Raw genomic sequence first — 21,645 nt, 5'->3', positions numbered from 1 at the left:
CCCAATAGTTTTACCCTCATTGAAACATTTGTGGACGTTTAAGCTTTCTGGGGATTCCAATAGATGCAATACATGTAAGTTACTTTGGTAGAATTCTATGTAAACAGAAGCTATTTTCAAAAAATTACTCCAAATCGACGTAATCGAAACCTTAAGTTATTAAGATATTACATATTTTTTTTGACTTAGTAGTTCTGTGATCTGCATGGAGATTTTAAATTTATATTTTCTTATTATTAATAACTAATACAGTCAAGAACATGCAGGTCCACATATATGTGTATTGTGATATGTATTTCGAAATTTATGTCAACATAGTAAAGTGAAATCTTTATATTATGAGGTTTTAATTTTATATCTATTTAGTAATACTTTTATGCGTATTTTAATTTATTGTTTTATATTAAGAACATTGAATAAATACATAGAATAACTTAAACTTTTTGAGTTTTTTTTTTCCATAATTTTGAAATTTTACCCCTAAGAATTAAAAACTTTTTTTATAATTAATGTTGATTTTTTTTCATAAATTTTTTACTTTGTGTGGTTTACATAATTTTTTTTGTAGTTTTGAAACTGCGATTTAATACAGTATTGCATATTACTTAAATAAAACTTTTTTAAAAAAAATATTTCTTTTTGTAAATAATTGTTAAATTTATTCATTATGGTATTTAAATAGACTATTATATAACAATATACATGTTTGCTACGCTTGCAGGCCGAAAAGGTTAAGATGAATTTGAACTTGGCTTAGCAGAACAGGAGTGCATGGAAATTATACGATATGAAATTATTTGAAAACTGTAGATAGAGATCAGATAATTAAAATACAAATGTGTTTTATACAACTGAAAATATACATACATATTTTTTACCCTGAACTTTAGTTTCTGCAGACACTGAAGACACCTGCAAACACTCGCCAACTCTCTAATAATTATAAACAATTTCAAGCAAAATCAAACCACGCCACCGTTGGAGTTTTTGAAGCGAAAACGTTTAACGCATGCTGAAGCTTCAGAGCTCATATACTCCTTTTAAATTGCTTATGAAAGGTTGATTTGGTGTTAACTGGAAAAAACAGTTTCCTCACACAGATCGGAGAGATATTACATCACAATTTTAATGGTGCGCAAATTCTTCTTGTAATTCTGTTTTAAGCATTTTTTATTTATTATTTTATATATGTTATGATTATTTTTTTTATTTTACATGTGTTTTTAGATTACCTTTCGCTTATATATTGTTAAATTTTCCAAAGCATGCAAACTGTTTATTATGTTTCATTATATATTTATTTTACCTTATTACTTTTTTTTTAAATTCGAAAGATATTTATGAAGGTAATGTCTTGTTTTAGGATAGTTAAAAATGCGTTGAAATTTTTTTTTTTTGATATTAAAGTGAGATAATAAATATTAGATCATGCTCAACAATTTCGAATATCTGGCAACTACTATTAAAAAAATTAGTATTTTTTTTTAAGAAATCAATATCCATTGACGTTTCGGTATAATTTTTTTTAATTATCGGAACTTCACATAATAAAAATAAAGAAACCATTTTTATTCCGAAAAACTAGATAGTCTGTTCCCTTGCCTCAATTAAAGCTACCAATATTTGTAAAAAAAAATAATAAAAATTCCCCTACTATATTTCCAAAAGAATGAGGGTTTTTCTACGTGTGTTTGAATTTCAATTATTTTATTTCTTTGCAAACATCGAAAATAATGCACCCAATTATAAATGTTCCCTGCAAAATCCTCTCTCGGCTAATTAGAAGTTAATAGGCAATTTGTGCAAGCACATAGTGTCTTCCCCTGCAGTAGATTGGCTTAGCTCAATTACTTATCGCAAGCCGATTTTTATCTCCTCACTTCAGTTCCTATAATTAGACAAGGGAGAAAGTAAATATGGTAAAAATTGTGGAGGGATTTGCTGTTTAAAGACCGACCTCATTTAGCGGTATTAAAAGAAAATTACGGATTACAACTAGGAATTTTTTATAATCTAAAACCGCTTCTAGTTATTTCCAAGTCATTATTCACTTCTATTTCTAAAACGCTTCATTTGTGCCATCTTTCTTCCTAGCTAGTAATTGCACTGCAATTTTTTTTATATTTCTTTTTAATGGGAAACATTCTATTTTTTCTTAAATAAAATACCGAAAAGCAATATATTTATTGGTATTTTTATTTTTAAAAAAATTAATTGGAGTGTTTGGATTTAAAATCGAGTAAAGGTTAGGGAAATGTTTTTATTTTTAAAATACTTTATAGCAAAATAATGATGGAAGCAATTTTTAAGAATCCAATCACATTTCATTAATATAATTTTGAAATAATAGATGATTAGCAAGAAGTCCCTCAAGCTATAGGATTTCAATTAAAATTAAATGCCCTGAACGCAACATTAGTGTACATTATTAGAAATTTTGGAGTGTTTTAAGGCTGTTTTTCGATTGTTCTATCGTCTAACCAAATAATGTTTTTTTAACGAATAACATGCTATTTTAATGTATTCTGTGAGTTTTCTACATTTATTCATGATTGCAATGTCATGTTTAGCTTATCTTCAACCAGCGCCCTCTTTGCCAATTCTGAAAAATAAGAAAAACATCAATATTAAGAGACAACTGAATTGAAGCCATTAAAAAAGGGTTTTCTAATCAATTTCGAAACTTAATAAATTTTTTTATCCCATTTTAATCTACGTTTTACAAATACAAAAATTTTAAAAATTTACTCTCATATAATAAAATGTTTATAACTCATAGCCATAACATGCTGTACTCATAAGTTTAAAAAATATCATCCAAATTTTATTTCAGTTCTATTTTTTAAACTACATGAATGTAGTTTTCATTGTACATAGAAATTTAAAAAGGAAATTTTCACAAAATATTGTTATGTTGAAAAAAAATTCCAATAATGATCTAAAACAAGTTATATTTATATGGAAACCACCCACTGCGCAGTTTAGTTGTCCGAACGCAGTGATATTTTTCTTATTTTTTCTTCACGGCGTAATTTATGTTTGTTACGTCAAACTACTAAATTGATACGTGTTGCAGCTTTCTCTCTTTTAGGAGATCTATCCCCCGAAAAATATCAGGCTTCATTAAAACTGTTCAATAATATATTTAATTGAAGTTTATCGATAGCGTTCAAGCCATGAACTTAAACATTTAAGCAATTTAATTATAAATGTAATGGTAAATATGCATGAAGCGCAAAATTATAGTAATTTGTATTGAGAGGTTGAGGTAAACTAAATACATTTTTAAGTAAAAAACTTTAATAATCGTGCAAAAAATTTTCTAAATTGACAAAATACCAATTCTCTTATGGAATTAGGGCAAATATATTACCAAAAATGTGCTTGTTTTTTCAATGAACTGTATTAGCAATGAAATATATTTGCAATGGAGCCATAAATTGATTCTAATGCACGAGAAAATATGTGTTGTCAGCAAAGAAATAAAACTGGAACAGTAAATTCGTAAAAAATTCGACCACAAAAAGTGTAAAAATTTTTTTTGTTAGCCTGAACTCCAAAAAGGAGGACAACAATACTCCAAAATATTTTAATGTGAAGATTGCTATTAAATATAGAGGGCAATAAATGAACTAAATTTCATCAATTGGAATAAATACTATTAAATGCAAAATGAAATTGAAGACACGTGTTTTAAAATAGGAGAATAATAAAAATTTCCATGAATTCATTTTTGACGTATTTTTTTTAACATTTATAACTACATTATTCATATAATTTATTCTAATCCTTAGTTTTTAAAACAGTTTTGTTAGAAATCATTAGTTTCATAGAAAAAATTTCCGTTTTAATCGCTCAACTTATATTTAGAATTTTTTTTTTGCCTTACTTATTTCAAGGACCAAACATAAAACTCACTTCATTTATTATAGAGATATTATTTATTGCTACTGTTTTCTTAAAGTCAAATTTTTACTTGCCATATCCTAAAAACGCAGAAATATAACTTTGGTGGGTTTTGATATTTAAGCGGAAAAAAAAACTTTTATTTAATTTTTTAAATAAAAATTTTCAAATTTAGTTAAAATGCAGTGTTTTAAACTAAGTTCAAGGAATACCTTTGGTTAGTCAGTGTTTTAGTTAAAAGGCAGTGTTTTAAACTAAGTTCGAAGAATGACTTTAAAAAGTGCATAGATAAAATATAAAACAAATAAAACAAATGAAATAATTTTATTTTGAAACAGTTAAAATTAAAATGTAATAAAAGTTAACACTAACAAAGTGAGTCTAGTGTCTAAGCATCACTATCATATATGGCAACGTTACTTTTAAAAAGTAACGAGTAAGAGTACAAGTATTTTTAAAAAAAGTAACGAGTAAAAAGTAAAAAGTTCTTATTTTAAAAAGTAACGAGTAAAAAGTACAAGTAAAAGTACAAGTACTAAACAAAAAAAGTAACGATTTAAAAGTACATTTCTAGGAAATCGAAAATTCAAAGTTACCTAAAATTTCATTGAATAATATTGTTATGTTCTTTAATGCTTTAATGTTTTTGCAAAATTGTTGTTATTTATTTAATTATTTTTAATTTTGAAAGTTATGGATATTAATTTATTTTTAAATTCGCAAGAATATTATAATATAATTTTATAATGTAATCGTATAATATAATTTTAAAATCAAATATAATTTTAATATCAAACTTTTTATGGATTTGCACGAAAAAGAAATTTTATCTATTGACTTTAATTTTTAATTTATTATTTATATTTAATTAAATTACCATTGATTTAAAATTATTTTACTCTTTAAAAACGCGTTTTAAAAACACAAACATAAACAAAGCAAACAGATAGCTTTGTGATCTTTGAGCAAGTAAAAAATATTTGAATGTGTAGTATAAGTTGAAACAGAAGGTATTTAAACACGAAGTTAGCTGTGAATGCATATATATTGCATTAACAGTTTTTTTTTTTTTTTTTTTTTTTTTTTTTTTTTTTTTTTTTTTTAAAGAAAGCTTACCGAGTTTTAGAAAAAAGTAACGATTTCATTCGATATTTCCGTTACAAATACTTTTACTTTTTCCCTAAAAAAGTAACGAAAGTACAAGTAAAAGTACTAAATTTAAAAAGTAACGAAGTACAAGTAAAAGTACGTACTTTTTACTTGTACCGGCGGTACAAGTAACGAAAGTAAAAGTACTGCCATGTATGATCACTATCATATGTCAAGATAAGCTCATAAAATTTATCTTTGTCTTATACAGAAAGAGAGATTTAAGGTTCTTCAAATAAATAAAAAATAAATAAAATAAAACATAAACTGAAAGACAGAACCAATTTCACATTATTTTATAAACTGCGGTTTGATTTTTATTAAAGGATTTTCATTAAAGGTTTTTTTAAAATTTTAATATAAAGTGAAAAATTTATTATATGAGTTATTTTGTAACAGATATCCCTTAGCTCTTTACAATTTCCAACGTAATTCTAATTCTTCTTAGAGTTCAGCAAAAAACTATAAATAAATAAATAAAAAAAGAATTAAGCGAAGTAGATTAAGCAATGTTTTTTCTTTCTTTCAAATTATCTTGCTAACTTTTTTGGGATAAACAAAACTTTCCGGTTTAAGTATTGATTTCTTCTTATATTACTTTTAGATATTTTTGGTATTTTCTTACTTGAAATGCTTCAGAGTTTAATTGCTTTAGTTTTAAAAGAAATTTTATACCTTATTTTCTTCTCAGAGGCCAAAGATAATTTACCAGTATCTTTTTGAAATGTAATTCCTTAATAAAAAGCATCTTTTACTATCGGGATTTATATCAAAGCAGGAGGAGTTACCTGCTTGTGTACCGCTGTACTTCGGGCTCCAATAGAGTAAGACAAAGCTTGCATGACTTTGACTTTAAATATTTTTATATTTATACTCGTTGTTGAGCAGCCGCCCCAAAATTTGGGCTTGCGTCTACTAATTTTCAAATCCGTAGCCTTTTAATTTTGAACTCAATCTAGAAGACAAGAAAACTCCAGGATCAAGTAATGGCAGAAGTTTGTCTTCGTGGAGGAGGATGGAACTAGCCGCATATGCGTTAAATTGAGAGGAAAACCACGAAAACCCTCCACGGTTAGTCTGACGGTAAGGGGACTCTAACCCATGATCCATCTACCACTGAGGATATTTTACGCTAGCTATGTGGTCGGTTCGACCCGGGAGTGAAATTCGCTTTTCTGGGATTCAAGCCCAGTTCACCTCATTGGAATGCTGTTACTATATCCCCTGATCTACCACTGCTCGGACTTTAGTATAATGATTAAATTATGAAAAGTGGGCCGGGGCAGCCTGGTTAGTTGGGCGTTGTGCCCATGTTCAAAAAGTCGTGAATTCGATTCCCGCCGGCGGAATACACCTCGTGCACGACCGATATGCATTGAAATAATAATGATATTTAATTTTATGCCACTTTTTAAACCAGAAAATAATCAAAATAAACTACAAAAGATGGATTGTAAAATTTTAACTTCATTAAAAATTAAGAAAAAAATCGATTTTTATAATGCAACCGGAAGATATTAGTCGATTTTAAATTTGTTTTACATCTTTTTAAAATTATTATTATTTTAATTTTCTTTTTTTAGCATAAGGCGCAGCACTATAGGATTTTGAAAATAAGAACTATCGTTCTTTTCAGCGCACCCTAATAGAAATATTAGAAAAATATGATTTTTTTTTCATATTTTAAATTGTTAAATTTTTTTCATATTTTAAATTTTAAATTTTTTTTTCATATTTTAAAGTGCAATGAATATGAGAGCAATTATTTTTGTAAATCTTTCACAAAATGAAATGGGTTATGAGCCATAAATTTTGTGGATAATGCCAGATATTAGATTTAATTTTATCGCTTCATTATTCTTATTACATTATGCTTATCTTGGATTCATTTTCAAAGTCAATACTGACGCAAGTGAGGTTTACAATCAAGTTACAATCTTGACAGTCAACGCCGCATTGCACATTTATGTCTTATTTATCTATTATGCAGAACTTATTAAGGCTTACAAAGCGTAGATTTAAATAAATTATGAATAAGTTATGCATTTTTTATATCAATTGATAAATTTAAAAAAAAATATTATGTAATTACTATTATGAATTATTTAATTTGTTCTAACGAAAATGCGAAATAGTACAATTACATAAATAAATAAACTTGAAAAAGGCTTCAGTTCAAAAATTAAACATTTAATTAACGTAGGACTTACTCCTGAAATGGTTAAATAAATGATCAAAGAATTTGGAAATTCTTTATAAATTCTTTATCTTTATAAATCTTAACATAAAAGCTTTTTTAAGCAATATTTAATCAAATTGAAGGTTTCCTTTTTCTGTCTAATTAGGCTTGCATTTTTAAATATAAACATTCGTTTGCTAAATAAAATGCTTCTTTTTTCGTGTTTAGCTTTCAAATGAAGAATTTAAACGACATAGGGAATTTCTTTAAACTTATCTTTAATTCTTGCGAACTAAGAAAAACAAGGAATTTGGAAAAGTATTTTAAAGCTAATAAATAATTAGAAATTCTTATATATATGCATATATGAAGAAAAATAAAAATAACAAAAAACCGGAAAAAAGAAAAACACAAAAATGGACAAAAAATTTTAAAAAATCCGGAAAATAAAAGATATAATCCTTTCATCAGATCACATGATTATATCCGCAAAAAAGAGTGCTTTCTAATATTGCATCAATATAGCCAAAGCGAAATATATGATTATAATAGTGTGAGGAGCACTCAAAAGATTTTACAAAAAAATTACAACAAATAAAACAGAACACAATAAGTAAAAATATCACGTAAAAACAGAAAATAAAATATATAGAAAAAAAAACAGTTGTAAACATGAAAGGAAATCTATTAAGCGAGTAGCGAATTCAAATGAACTTACATGAACCGGAAATATTTCAAGAATGATTTAAATTATTTTCGTAACAATATTGCCAGATTGCAAAAAATGAAAACAAAAGCGTAAATTGAGCTAAAAGCGTAACTAGAGGAGTTTTGTATTAAAGTGTTTTCTTACTGCATTACTGAAGTGCGTTTGATTTGTTAGTTGCCAAAGATGGGTCAGAAAATGGATGTGCGCAAGGCAATATTATACTGGATAATTTAAGGAAGTTGACTATAAATATTTAAGAAAATAAATATTTATTTAAAAATATATATATTAAATAGAAAAGAGAAAGAAACATGAATTGCCTGTTTTCCACAGAGTGCTTCTCGCACTATTCTATTGATATATTTTGCTTTGGCTCTATTGATGCAATATTAGAAAGCACTCTTTTTTGCGGATATAATCGTGTGGGCTGATAAAAAGATCATATTTTTTATTTTTCGGATTTTTTAAAATTTTTTGTCCTTTTCTTTTTTTTCCGGTTTTTTGTTATTTTTATTATTATTATTATTCCTTTTCCCCCTTTTTTATTGTTCTGTAATTATTCCCTTGTTTTCTCTACATTTTGAAACTGCTTTGTTATCAAATAAAAGAGATACTTGCATTTTCTCTAATTTCCCATCAATTAAAAGTGTTTTTTTGATCAGTCAAATTTTTAATATTTCTTCTCAAATTTAATGAAAATTTAATTAGTAAGATCCCAAAATTTCGCGTTGATAAAAAATATTTTATTGCAAAAGACTAACTGTTGTACAAAAATATGAAATAATTAATTAAGAGTGTTCTTTACGGAACACTTTGTATACATACTTTACACATTCAAAAGGTTTAATTTGTATCAATTTGAGAGATTGTAACGCTTCGTTAATTATTTTTTGTTTTATTGTATCAGCTGTTCAACGACGGTTATTAAAAATAATTGTTTTGTTAAGAGCTGCTGTGGATCCGGGAATATAGCACTAACCTCCCAATGAGAGGATCCATGCTAGAATTACAGTGATGGCTCGTCGATATGAATCCTGTATTCGGCTCGCACCAACCGCAGTGCTGACGTATCCTCAGTATTAGATGGATCATGGTTTAAAATCATCTTTATGTCAAACTAAACATAGAAAGTTTTCGTTGTTTTCCTCTTCATCTAACGCAAAGGCGGGTTACTACCTTTAAGAAAAGTCCTCCACGAAACGAAATTTCTCCCACTATTTGATCCAGAGTTTCTTTGTCTTCTGGTTTGGATTTAAAATTATGAGGCTGCGGAGTTGAATATTGGTAGTCATAAATTACCTTTGGTTGTGCCAGGTCCAACAATGGTCCGTAAGTGTTGGTATGCCTTGCTCGTGGCCTCAAAGGATTTTCGAGTGTTTAACGAATTTAGTGAAGTAAGTCAAATCAATTTTTTAAGCCATTTTCCTATTCAAAATGTCAGTAATTTGGTCCTCTTTGTCCACAAAGAAAAAGCATTTTTTTTTTAATTTTATGAAAACATAAACCAAATTTTTAAAGAAACGTGAAAGGTGAAAATAAAATGTAATTGCTAGTGTTGTAATATTGACATGAAATTAAAAATAATCTTAAAGAGTTTTTTATGTGAACGCTTTTAGACATTTACTAACTAAACCTTTTTTTTTATAAAAGAGAATGTTTTTTTATTGTAAAAATTTAAATGTAGGGATTATTATCATTTTATCATAATTATTACTTAAAATATTTGATTATTAATAGGATTATTCATATCGCTGTGATTACTATTCTTCCTCAAATTTCATTTTTATTTTAAATATGTACTTTAAAAGACTTTTTTTAGCCATTATATTTTCATTGAAGAAATGATAAAGTTTTATAGTAAGAACTAAATTATGTTTTAAAAACAATTTACAAAAAGATTTCTGTCTACAACATGTATCATTAATTTTTTATTTCATTATTTAACTTTTAGTTAGCTGAATAATCTTTTCTGGTATAAGCAAAATATTCTATGAAAATAAATTTATGACTTCTTACTCGCACTATTTATTCTACTCTGCAGTCGGAGAAAAGTCAAGAAAGATATATGGTGATGTTTCCTTGCTTCTAAAATTCTAAATAAGGTAGTATGTTGTCTACTTTCGCATTTAAATGACATTCTAGGAAGCTAAAGAAAGTTATACAAACAAAACTTAGTGAATGATAGTAGTGAAAAAGCTGAACTTTCTCTAAAGATGAAAAATATTCATATTATCTAAACAATACCATTTCCCCTCCTTACAATACCAAACGTTTTTTTCCTATCTTTTTTTTTTCTTTTTGACTTGTAAAATGATAAGAATGCTTCAGATGATTTATAAAATCTCTAAACATAGCCTATGTTTCTTAAACATATATTAAAACCATGCCACTATTTTAAATTCAGTTTATATCGCTGTTTTTTTTTTCTGTTTGTTTGTTTTTGATATTTCAATTGCTAAAATTTTATTTTCAAAAATTTCAATGAAAATTGCTTTTAAAAAAGAAATATTGCTAATGAAACTGATTTAACTTAAATAGGGTGTTTTGTAGTGACTGCCCTTAGTGCATATGTTCAGAATCTTTGAAACTAATGACAACACGCACAAATAATTACTTAAGCAATGAAAGAACAAAACAAATGATGTCCAATGAATCACTAATGAAAAAGAAGAAAAGCTAAACCTTTTTGATTGCTAGAGAAGAATCTATTGTGGGAACCAGACATCTAGATTAGTTTAGATGCTTTCTTCAGGCATTCATCACTTGTGATTCGAAACAATTCAATAGCGTGTTTGTTTTCTACCTAAATATTAAATTAATACTAAAGAAAATTGGAAACAATTCTTGCCTTATTCGGGTGTGCGGATTTCGAAAAACTTTTTCAGTTCATTTTTATATCATAATGTACAAGTTTAAAAACGTTATGTATAATATTGGGTCTCGTGAATGTTGCGACAAATTTCTATGTGAGTTAAGACATGTCATCAGGAATAAAATTGCATAGGAATTGCATGACATTGAACTCGTTTAGAGGGGCTTCTCGATTTTAAACTGTTCAGAAGGACACGAAGAACAAGTTCGTAATAAGAAAACGCCCCTAACGAGGCATGGCAAAATTTCCGGGCATGATGTGGTCTTTATGATAACTCTAAGTACTACTCTAGAAATTTGTCGCAATATTTACGCGATCCCCTGTTACATATAACGTTTTTAAACAAGAAATTGACTGCGTATTCCACTTAAAAGAACTGTAGCTTAAAGAGAATATTGGATTGCAAATTTGAAATCGACTGCACGAAAATATATAATATCCGTTAAAAAATCTCATGCAACAGAAAATTTAAAATAAAAAAATTTTTCCCCAGTGTGATGCTTGGAATTTAATTTTTAGCTTATTTTATTTAAGAGGAGATGAAAAAAAATTCATATTTATGACAACGATTATTTAACCCAATATGATTAATTGATTCTAATTGCTATGATTAAAACAGTTAAATAATTGAAGTAATATATAAGTAATAATTTTAATGAACTATTTTAATACTTACCTGAATACTATGTCCTCCTTAATTTATATGTTTAGAGTTTATGTGGAAATTGAAAAGAAAATATTAAAACAAATAAATAGTTATATTTTTGTGTTCTTCGATAATTTTTGTTACTTGTAGTCATGATTAATTTTTGCCTATGGATGAAACGGAATTCTCATTTTATAATATCAACATTGAAACTTAAGAGCGAAGGCTAAAAAAAAAATATAGAAATCTAAGAGAAAATAAGCAAAATCATTTGTTTTTTCCCATATGTATGCATTAACATATTCATGTAATAAAACAATAATTTGTGTCTGTCAGAAACTAGAAAAATGCATCTTTTTTGTTTCCAATAATTAAAATTAATTACTGTAGGCAAATAATTCCACCTTCTAGAACTCTAAACTTCAAAATTTTAATTAAAATTGTTATAATTAGTACATTTCTGACGAAAATTAAATAATTACGGCAATATTTTTTTAATCATTAATTATCAAATTACTAATTATTAATCATCAACTTACTAATTATTAATTTTAAATTATTATATATTAAATTATTAATTATTAAATTACTATTTATTAATTATCAAATTCTTAATTATTAATTGCTTAGTTACTAAATTAAATTATAACTTTTAAATAATTAAAATATGAATTATTAGTATTAAAAATCACTCAAGTTATTAAAATAAATGACTTTTTGTGTTAGTTATAAGTCTTACTTAAAAGTAATACAATAAATAAAACTAACTTTTTAATACTTTTATCTAAGTTAATTTTTTAATAAATAGCTGTATCCATAAATTTTTAATTAAAATGTTCTATATTCAAATATTTAATTCACTTGCCTAAATAATTTATTAATCTTAATAGCAATAACATTAATAATGTTGGCGTCATAGTTCAAACATGTTCAAATCGTGATTTATTAAGTTACTCTTCAAATTTAAATGTTCCAGTAATGCCATCTATTGATTCCTTACATTACTAATAGAATTTTAGTCATTTAACATGTGTGCTCTCATGAATAAATAGAAATTCATTAGTCGAATTTTCACAAATAATGTTTTAAAAAAAAGTACTATTAAATAAATTTAAACATATTTTAAAATCTTAGTTTTAAAAGGAATTGTAGTTATTTAAAGGGTTGATAATTTAATAAAAATAATTGTGATAATATTTATAAATGTATGCTTTATTTCCTTCATAATAAAGTTAAAGATCTTTAGTAAACATTTTTCTCGAAAGTTACGTAACTTTTTCAGCTTATACAATTTGCACTATGTATATTAACGGATGCATGTAATATATGCATATGTAATGTACCGTTAACAAAATTATTTTAGAACCATTTAAATATTAAATGTATTTTTAACTTTAACACTGTAATAACTTTCTGATCTAATATTTTAATATTTAGCAGTGCTTACAAATGACTACACAATTAATTAGTTATCAAATATTTTTTATAAAAATTTATTTTACAACATTTTATTCTTACATAACTTTGTGTGGGGATAAAGTGAAGTATAAATATTTTGAAAAAATAATAACTATTTATTAAACAACAATTAATTAAATTACATTTTATTCATTAATTAAAAATATCGACTATTTTCTTAGTTAGGTTTCTTTAAAATTAGCTGAATTAAATTAATTACTGCTAGTATAAATAAGTAAAATTAATTATGTTTATTAACTTTTTATCATTATTATCATTTGAATGTAGTTTAAGCATACTTTAAGATCTATATTTTAATATTTATAATTTAGAGCCGAACAATTATTTATTTAGTTAATTGTAACAATGCTTCTAAATGTAAGCCATCGAATTAATTCTACACTAAAATGCTCAGATCTTCAGAAAAAATATTTTAAAGAATAACGGTACTTCTTTACAGAATACACTTAACCCAATGTAATGTATAGTTACTAAATTATTCAAAACTAATTCTTCTAAATGTCATATATATTTCCAATTTAGATGATAGACTAGCTTTTTGACTTAAAGTTTATATTTACTAATGTCTACAAATGACAATGCAATTAATCAGTTATTAATAGTCTTTGATTCATTTTGAAAAAGTGCTAAGTTTCTTTTATATTTTACTAACTTAATTAATTAATTAATAATTAATTATTAATTTAATTAAATTACTACTACTAATTTAATTATGAATTATTATCATTATTAATAATAATAATAATAATAATAATATTATCCTTGAGAGTTAAATCTCACTATACATATAATAGGAATAAATGGATTTATTAGGTAAGAAGAGTGGATTTGAACTATAAAATTCAAAATATAATTTGGTAAGAAATCAGTTTTATTTTAAGAGTTGAAACTAATGCAATACGAGAAATTGGTCATTATAACCGTAAATGGTTTATTTTGAAGCCCAGATGCAAACATTTTTGTTCTTTAAGTTTGATTACAATAATTGTGATAAAAATTAAAATTTAATTATAAACATTTACACGGCCAATTTATTACTCAACTTTTAATTAAATTCATTCTAATTTTTTAAAAGAAGAAGATATAAAGACAAAGAATTGTATAAAAATTTCATTCCAGGATTTTATATTTTACAGGGGAAAAGCACGATATAGAGCAGAATTACAACATTTTTAAATTTCTGTACTGCTGCAGCCACAAATATAATTCCATTGAACGAATTATCTAATAAAAATTAAATAATTCCAGTTTCATATTTATGTTATGAAAAATTTAAGTTGCTAATTCTAAGAAGCAAAAAATCTAGAAAAATTATGCAAATAATCAAATTTTTTTTTGTTGAACTCAGTATAGCCCTTTGAAAGTAATTTTATAAAGCGCATAGACTATAATTGCAAAATTTCATGTTTTGGATAAACCGTGATAAGGGGCAAATTTTCGATATGAAAATTTATTTGAAAATTACAATTTGAAAGTAATATTTATAAGTATGTATTTTTTATTATTTTTTATTAATTTAATTAAATTTGAATCCTTTCATTTCTATGTCTATTGCGATTATGAGCTTATTTCAATTATATGAGTGGTGTGATGAAAATTAAACCAATTCAATCTTTTTTTGTACCATAAATAATTTAGTTTTTGCCTAGAGAATAATTAATTTATATTTTCTAATTCAGTTTACTGCAGATCTTAAAGGATACTAAAATAAAATATTCAGCAAGCTACCCAAAGAAATTTTTTTTATTTTGCGTAGATGAAACCTGATATGCATAGATTAAATTTCTATGTACAACAAAAGACATTTATACATTTAATCTCAAATATAAGATAAATATTAATTAAATCAACAATATGCTCATCGCAAAAAAATATGTTTTTATGGTATGAATCTTTAAATTAATTCTATCAGTTACTTATACGATACAAAAAAATTAACTCAAAGATAACAGTTGTTTCAAACTATCTTACATTTTATTTTATTAACAATGCAAAATAAACGAATATTTGTAAATGAAATTAAGTAAGTATGAACCCAAAAAAAGGAAGAATGAAGTTATTTTTTTGTTGTAAGCTTTGTGCGGAATGTGCAGAATTGAAAATTAGAGGTATAAATTAATTTAGATTGAGTAAAACAAAAATAGCTAATGAATAAAATATTTACAAAACTTATTAAAACGTTCAGAAAGAAAAATAAAAGTATATAATCAATAAGAAAAATCAAGCATATAAACATTCTCATTTAAAACAGCTATATGCAGAAATTGTAATTATTTTTATTTATATTAAAGAAAAGGAAAATTATTTGAAATGTAAATTTCTATTTATTCTTAATGATTAAAATATTTAAAAAAATCTAAATAAAATTTAGCTATATGTAAATAAGTTCTATAAAATACGTGTTTGTTTAAACTGGTAAATTATTACAGACATACGAAACGTTCAATAAAATATGTATTAAATGAAATAAAATTACTGTATTATTCTGCGTAATATTATAATTTTTTTACTGAAGTATTTTTTATATGAATGAAGAATTTTTTTTTTCTGTGAAGTACTTTTTTATGTCAATGAAGAATGTTTTATCATTGTTCTTTTGTAAATGCTACATGAAATGGGACCCGAAACAATAAACTATTTTTATTTTATCTATAATTGTTTAAATCACATGATTCATTAAATCAAAGATGAATTTATTATTTTGAATACTGTTGTTATAATTTCTTATCTTATTAAGTGAAACATTAATTCAAAACTGAATTTGCTTAGTACAGTTTTACACTAATTTGAATCACTAAACTGAATATGAATAATCACAGTTAGGCAATTATTAACTCTGATCTACGCCATGAAAAAATGCGCTAAATGTACGGATAAAAACTGCCATCTGGTGTGCTAGAAAAAAAACTGTATATTTTACAGGAAAATACCGTTATTTATAAACAGACGCTTTTCTTTTAAGAACAAAAATACTATTGTTTTACTTTATCAAACAAATTCATTTATTTCAGCAAACAATTCTATAAAATAACTATGTTATCATTCCAAGCCGAGAGCAGCATCGTATATGCAGTCGACATTGCACTCGCAGAAATAAAACTCTCACTTTTGACAATTCAACAATCCTTGGGTATTTCGTTGACCAGTTCAGTATTTCGTAAATTTCGGGAAACATTTCAGCATGAATTCATGTGCTTCGCTGCTATTCGAAACTTCTATTTGAAACTTCCTCATAATGCAGTGTGGGAGATTGTTAACTAGAATGACGAAACTAAAATAAAAACTAGACAATCGAATATAAACTGACGAATTACACTATTGAGTTTAAAAATAAACAATGAATTATGAAGTGCATTTCTATATGGTTTAAAGTTCTTTAAGGAAGACTTTGATTTAAAAGGAAGTTCAGAATTTCTTGAATGCTGAAGAAAAGAACGATTTAATACTACCGAAATCCTTTGTTCTAGAAGGATTAATTCCTGGTTAACCGGGTCTGTGCTGTCATTGTTTAGAACAGTAATGGTAAGCAATGATTATTTCTCATGATTTTACTTTCGTATTCACTTGAGATTCAGACATCAGATATGAGGAAAAGCTGGTGGATCCCTCCTGATCGTTCAACCTTAGTGATATTAAGCAAATTCCATTGAAGACGAACAGGCAAATTATTTCATTTTAGTTGAATGAGATAATTTATCAAAAGTTCCTTAATGCTGCTACAAGCACTGCTCATGCTTCTGTGGCTAAAAAAAAGAATGCTAAGATGAAAAAAAGGAAACCCGCTCCATCTTCCAGACTGTGTGTCTAAATTTTTAACACAATTTTTCTAAGTTGGAGAAACTAAAAGAAGAGAAAACGTAATTGATTTCTATATTAGACTTCCCTTAAATTTAACTTGAAGGTTTCCAAAAATTATTTACATAAAAATAGACACATAGCGGAAGACGGAGGCTAAAAATAAAAATTTAAAATTGTAGAAAGCTCACATTCGGAGGCAACGCATATTCATCAAGTGACACTAAAAGAGCCTGCGGGTGATACATAACCCCTTAACGGTTACAGTTAAATAAGAATTGCACTAAAACTATCAATTTAAAAGTGGAAATGCCACCACTGTTAAAAAAAAATTAAAATAATTGAACTAAATTTTCCTTGCGAGAGATAAATAACAAACTGAATTAGAGCAGTTAAAATAAAAAAGATTCGGCACAAGTGTGATGCAGCTACATCACAGATCTGAGCTACCGCAACTCTAGTGTCTCAATATGAAGAAATATCTGAAACTGAGTTTATCTTAAAACTCTTACTTATTGAAATTATATTTAAGTGTAAAAATTATTAAATCTACTGTGGTCCTCCCGTATAAAATTGTCTGGCAACTTGCCAAAAAATTATATCTAATGAAATATAATAACCAGAGTATCAATATGACAATGGAATCTAATACGAATTTTACTTATTTCATTTGTACGATATTCAAAACTATAAAGTTATTGCTGAAAAATAAGAGGTAATGGTTATTTTTGTTAGAGGTTATAAGTCATTGCTGAAGTATAAAAAATAGTCTTAAAACCATTTGAAAAAATGTAAAGCTATCATACGGTTAGAAAAGCAGCGTGGTTAGAACTAGATTTTGAACTTACTGTTCTAATACGTTTTTGGTTAGAATGAATTGCATCGAAAAACTGCTTTGCCAACAAAAGAGCCTTTAACCGTTAAATATAAAGAGAAAGTCTGTAAAAAGAGCAGACATTTTTCACAATGTAGGCTTAATTCATTAGGGGACATTTGATCGAACAAATTTCATCATAAAACCACACTTAGGAGTACTATGCAAAGATGCATGATAGCTCGGTAGGTATGGAATCAGAGGTCTGAACCAAGGCTCATATATGAACTAGCATGGAGATATTAATGATTTAAAACTAAAATGAATGGATGTAGCTAATTCTTGATTCCTATTTGAAAAAGTTTTCAAAAAGATTATTCTTCTGAATTTAGGACAATTGAATAAATTATGAATTGATATTTAATAATATGCATTAATAAATACAATAATTAACTATTTATTTAAGTAATTTCATTTAAACATAAATTTGAAATCCATATATCTGCAATGAAATTAGAAAATTATTCTAGTCTACTATCATTTATTAAATAAAATTAATTGTTAATATATTTTAATATTTTACATATTTAAAACCGGCATTTTGCAGTAATTTGTATTTTCAAATTAAATATAAACATGAAATACGAAAATAATGTTTTAAATACGAAATTAATGCAATATTTTGATAAATACAATTGTAATTTCAATTCAATTTATTGTTATGAATGTAATGTAATAAATTTAATATGAATTAATTTCAATCAGTTTTAGTGATTTTACTTAACTTGCTTCAGTTAAAATAGTATAAATAATTGAATTGAATATGAATCAGCTTACTTTAGCAAATAATATTTCACTAAAATGAATTATATTTTGAATATTAGATGGATGAGTATTCAAGAGATGAAAATGACTTAGTTATATAAATCGTTCGTAAAATCATATTATAGTATTCGTAAATAATTAAACATAAATTTCTCAAAGTTATTTGCAAATTACATTCATCAATACAGTTCAATAATATGAAACATAAATAATCTCATTTCCACATTAAAACAAATTCTTTCTTGAAATTTTCACTTGTTTTAGTATTAGTCTTATTTTCAAGAAAAAAATATCCTCATAACTTTTGCTATTATAGGCCTTTGAAATCAAATTTATTAAAGTAAACATAAATTAAAAATTATTCAAATTAAGTTGATCTATGAAGTAAGAAAAGTTATACCTTACAAATCAAAATTTTTTCAATTATTATTAAATAAAATAATTAAAAATAATAAACATTTGCCAAAAAAAATTTTTTTTAGAAATTTTCATTAGAGAAACGAATTTTATAATTGTGTGAAAAAAATTTTTATAATTCGCTTAAAAATTTCTCAAAATACGGCTAAATATGCAAAAAATTAAATCAACAAATTATTGCATATCTTGATTTTGATAATAGTTTAAAATATTCAGAGACTAATAACAAATTTTGTAGATTATTATTTTGTATAGTGATCCAAAATATCCGAGAAAGTAAATTCCTAATAGTGAATTATCATGAAAATTATTTTGAAAACGAATGTTTAGTTTTCATTGATGTTTTTTCAGTGGAACAAAATTATGATCTTATGAATTCTAATTTAAATTAGTTTGAAAACGAATGTTAAGTTTTCATTGATATTAAATAGTGTTTCTTCCGTGGAACAAAAATTTGATACAGTGAATTCTTATTTAAATTATTCTGAAAACGAATGTTTAGTTTTCATTGATATTAAATAGTGTTTTTTCAGTGGAACAAAATTATGATCTAGTAAATTATCATTTAAATTATTTTGAAAACTAATGTTTAGTTTTCATTGATATTAAATGCTGTTTTTTTAGTGGAGTAAAATCATGATCTAGTGAATTATCATTAAAATTATTTTGAAAATGAATGTTTAGTTTTCATTGATGTTATTTCAGTGGAACAAAATTATGATCTTATGAATTCTAATTTAAATTATTTTGAAAACGAATGTTACGTTTTCATTGATATTAAATAGTGTTTTTTCCGTGGAACAAAAATTTGATACAGTGAATTCTCATTTAAATTATTCTGAAAACGAATGTTTAGTTTTCATTGATATTAAATAGTGTTTTTTTCAGTGGAACGAAATTATGATCTAGTAAATTATCATTTAAATTATTTTGAAAACTAATGTTTAGTTTTCATTGATATTAAATGCTGTTTTTTCAGTGGAGCAAAATCATGATCTAGTGAATTATCATTTAAATTATTTTGTAAACGAATGTTTAGTTTTCATTGATGTTAAATGGTGTTTTTTCAGTGGAGCGATATGAATAATCTAGTGAATTATTATTTAAATTATTTTGAAAACGAATGTTTAGTTTTCATTGATATTAAATGGTGTTATTTCAGTGGATCAAAATTATGATCGCGTAAATTATCATTTAAATTATTTTGAAAATGAACGTTTAGTTTTCATAGATATTAAATGGTGTTTTTTCAGTAGTACAAAATTATGGTCTAGTGAATTCTTATTTAAACACTGTCAAAAATTCCGGATCAAATTACGATACAAAGTACCGGCACTTTGGGTACATCATCCATAAAATGTTGTACCGTAATTTTATACAGTGATATTCATTCATATACAGTGATTCATTGATTTTACGATAATGAATATTTAAAAATTACGTTAAATAAAATTCTCAGTTCCGTAGCATGTTCCCCTTTATGAATGCATTTTATGGTAAAAACTATCGGCACCCTGAGTGTCTATACTTTTTACTGTAATTTGACTCAATTTTCTTTGCAGTGAATAAAAAACAGAATAGTTCAAATAGAATAGTTAAGCCAACAGGATATGGTTAAAGTGGAAAAGGAGCTCAAATTTTTTCGGTGAAAACTCCTTTTTAGTGTAATTTTATGCATTAAACATTCAATAAAATTTCTAAACTTTTTCATTTTGAAGATCACAGCGAATAAAGAATCCAAGACTCTAAGTAGTTTTGAAGTTGAAGAATAATCTAAAGGCATTTTGTAAAAAAACAATGAACGCTTAACTTCAGGAAACCTATTTGTGGCGGCAAATTAAAACTCGAAGAAAAAGATTGAATGACTTACGAATTGTTGCAAGCTTGCGAACAAACAAATTGAATCATGACAAAGTCTTCATTCGCTATAGTCAATTTAAAAACATTCGATTTAATTTGTTCGAACTCTTTAAAATATCACTTGGATCATTCATGCTCTCAGCTTTTCATTTATTTATTTCAAATTGATCTCTCATCTACAAAATCTTGACGCACTTAAGAACTTCCACTCAAACTTTTAGCAAATGTGTACATTAAAAGAAGGAGTTAATGAATTTATTTTTGCTAAAACGGCAATAAATTTTTAAAATCAAGGATGAAAATCAGAATTAAAATTAGTTAAATTCGAGGCAAAGATATTTTAAACTCTAAGTATTGTAAATTGTTTTGATTAAAAGAAACTTTAAATTGAATTTAGAGTAGTCGAGAATATTAAATTTTTATAAATCTTCAGAATTTATTTTAAATAAATAATGCCGTTATATTTCTTCTAAATGGTGTACATTTATCTATTTATCTCAATTTAAACACGAGATAGAACTAAATTCAGTCTACTCACATGAATCTCAAAATAATGCTTATACTTTCAATATTTTATTTTAAAATTTTTCTGCGTTTCCTAATTAATAATATATGCCTTTTTTATTAGATGTAATGAAAATTGATACATAATTTGTCATAATATTGAAAGGAATATTAAATATTAAACAATAGTCAATGTTTAATATCTAAAGATTTTCAACTAAATATATCAACTTTCTAAATATATCAACATTTTATAAGAAAATATGCTAAATTATGCAGGTATTCCTGTACCAAAATAATCAAAACTAAAGATAAATACAAAATTATTATTAAATACAAAATTAATATTAGCTTAAAGGTCGGAAAATGCATTTTCAAAGAATGATCCTCAGAATTTTTTTAAATCAAATTTGTATAAGAATCTCATAAAAATATTGTCTAAATTTTGTCGAGGACACCAAAGTAATGCTGAACTTGTTGGTAAATGTTG

Source organism: Parasteatoda tepidariorum, chromosome 5 (assembly GCF_982258835.1).
Source record: "Parasteatoda tepidariorum strain Cologne lab strain chromosome 5, Ptep-v5.0, whole genome shotgun sequence".
In the NCBI taxonomy this organism is placed as follows: domain Eukaryota; kingdom Metazoa; phylum Arthropoda; class Arachnida; order Araneae; family Theridiidae; genus Parasteatoda; species Parasteatoda tepidariorum.
Note: the sequence above shows the minus strand (reverse complement) of the source record.